The sequence below is a fragment of the Oncorhynchus nerka genome, linkage group LG9a (genome assembly GCF_034236695.1).
Source record: "Oncorhynchus nerka isolate Pitt River linkage group LG9a, Oner_Uvic_2.0, whole genome shotgun sequence".
Taxonomy (NCBI): domain Eukaryota; kingdom Metazoa; phylum Chordata; class Actinopteri; order Salmoniformes; family Salmonidae; genus Oncorhynchus; species Oncorhynchus nerka.
In genome coordinates this window covers 5462983-5466406 of record NC_088404.1, presented here as the reverse complement: position 1 = coordinate 5466406, position 3424 = coordinate 5462983, and positions in this window count along the sequence as shown.

Here is a 3424-nt window from a genome sequence, read left to right as displayed (position 1 = left end):
ATTGTCTTTCAAGCCTGTGAAAGATGAAAAAGCAATTCCCAAGATGTGTCACTGTGTTTTATTTCACCAAGATATGTCACTGTGTTTTATTTCACCAAGATATGTCACTCTGTTTTATTTCACCAACTGATATTTAACAGACCTACTGTATAGTTATAACAGACCTCACTCTGTTTTATTTCACTGTATTTATTTATTTGTAGTTTGACTGATAGTTATACAGCTGTATATAGTTATAACAGACCTACTGTATTTGTCACCAAATGTTCCATAGTTATAACAGTCTCTTACTGTATATAGTTATAACAGACCTACTGTATATAGTTATAACAGCTAATCAGACTGAGCTTAGTTAAAAACTGTATATAGTTTAACAGCGATATAGTTATAACAGACCTAATATAGTTTATTGATAGTTATAACAGCAGTTATAACAGACCCTGTATATAGTTATAACAGAAAGGAATAGACCTACTGTATTTTTGACCTACATGTATATTTATAACAGACTTGTGTTATAACAGGAGTATATAGTTATAACAGACCTACTGTATATAGTTATAACAGACCTACTGTACATAGTTATAACAGACCTACTGTATATAGTTATAACAGACCTACTGTATATAGTTATAACAGACCTAACAGACCTACTGTATATAGTTATAACAGACCTACTGTATATAGTTATAACAGACCTACTGTATATAGTTATAACAGACCTACTGTATATAGTTATAACAGACCTACTGTATATAGTTATAACAGACCTACTGTATATAGTTATAACAGACCTACTGTATATAGTTATAACAGACCTACTGTATATAGTTATAACAGATAGTTATAACAGACCTACTGTAGTTATAGTTATAACAGACCTACTGTATATAGTTATAACAGACCTACTGTATATAGTTATAACAGACCTACTGTATATAGTTATAACAGACCTACTGTATATAGTTATAACAGACCTACTGTATATAGTTATAACAGACCTAACAGACCTACTGTATATAGTTATAACAGACCTACTGTATATAGTTATAACAGACCTACTGTATATAGTTATAACAGACCTAACAGACCTACTGTATATAGTTATAACAGACCTACTGTATATAGTTATAACAGACCTAACAGACCTACTGTATATAGTTATAACAGACCTACTGTATATAGTTATAACAGACCTACTGTATATAGTTATAACAGACCTACTGTATATAGTTATAACAGACCTACTGTATATAGTTATAACAGACCTACTGTATAGTTATAATAGTTATAACAGACCTACTGTATATAGTTATAACAGACCTACTGTATATAGTTATAACAGACCTACTGTATATAGTTATAACAGACCTACTGTATATAGTTATAACAGACCTACTGTATATAGTTATAACAGACCTACTGTATATAGTTATAACAGACCTAACAGACCTACTGTATATAGTTATAACAGACCTACTGTATATAGTTATAACAGACCTACTGTATATAGTTATAACAGACCTACTGTATATAGTTATAACAGACCTACTGTATATAGTTATAACAGACCTACTGTATATAGTTATAACAGACCTACTGTATATAGTTATAACAGACCTACTGTATATAGTTATAACAGACCTACTGTATATAGTTATAACAGACCTACTGTATATAGTTATAACAGACCTACTGTATATAGTTATAACAGACCTACTGTATATAGTTATAACAGACCTACAGACCTACTGTATATAGTTATAACAGTACTGTATATAGTTATAACAGACCTACTGTATATAGTTATAACAGACCTACTGTATATAGTTATAACAGACCTAACAGACCTACTGTATATAGTTATAACAGACCTACTGTATATAGTTATAACAGACCTACTGTACATAGTTATAACAGACCTACTGTATATAGTTATAACAGACCTACTGTATATAGTTATAACAGACCTACAGTTATACCTATAGTTATAACAGACCTACTGTATATAGTTATAACAGACCTACTGTATATAGTTATAACAGACCTACTAACAGTATATAGTTATAACAGACCTACTGTATATAGTTATAACAGACCTACTGTATATAGTTATAACAGACCTACTGTATATAGTTATAACAGATATCTCATCCAGATAATAGTTATAACAGACCTGAAGAGGTTTGAGAGATATCTCAACCAGATAAGAGGTTACTGTTGAAGAGGTTTGAGAGATATCTCAACCAGATAAGAGGTTACTGTTGAAGAGGTTTGAGAGATATCTCAACCAGATAAGAGGTTACTGTTGAAGAGGTTTGAGAGATATCTAATCCAGATAAGAGGTTACTGTTGGAGAGGTTTGAGAGATATCTAATCCAGATAAGAGGTTACTGTTGGAGAGGTTTGAGAGATATCTCAACCAAAAGCAAAGTTGGGAAAATATCATTTTCCCTTTTTATTCAAGCTTCAGTACTATATAATACATTGGAGGAAGAGACGCAGTGATACGCAGTGATACGCAGTGATACGCAGTGATATACAGAGATACACAGAGATACAGCGATTCACAGTGATATACAGAGATACACAGTGATACAGAGATAGACAGTGACACAGAGATACACAGTGATACAGAGATACACAGTGATACAGAGATACACAGTGACACAGAGATACACAGTGATATAGTTAGAGATACACAGAAAAATAGTGATAACAGAGATACACAGTGACACAGAATACATAGGTATATACAGAGATACCTAGTGACACAGTAATAGCATAGCCATAGGACAGCCTTTGTTATGATAGTTATAACTCTTTTTCTAAGGGTGTAAATAGGAGAACCCTGACCTACTGTATATGGTTTTCCTATGTTATATGTTATTTGTACCATGTTAACCCTACTGTGTAAAGTTTAGAGCAAGATCTCAATTTTAACAGACCTGGAACAAAAGGGTTCTATATAGAACCAAAAAATAGTTGTTCAAGGGTTCTCCTATAGGGACAGCCGGATAACCTTTTTCTAAGAGACCTACATTACCTTTATGTATTATTTATACAATGACGACCTACTGTATATAGTTATAACACACCACACATGTTATATGTTATTTTACCTTTATTTCACTACACAAGTCAGTTTAGAGCAAATTCAGTATATAGTTATAACAGAGTATATAGTAACAGACCTACACAACACGCACACAACACAGGGAGACACACACACACACACGCACACACACAGGGAGACACACACACACACACACACACACACACAGGGAGCACACACACAGGGAGACACACACACACACACACGCACACACACAGGGAGACACACACACACACACACACAGGGAGACACACACACACACACGCACACACAGGGAGACACACACACACGCACACACACAGGGAGACA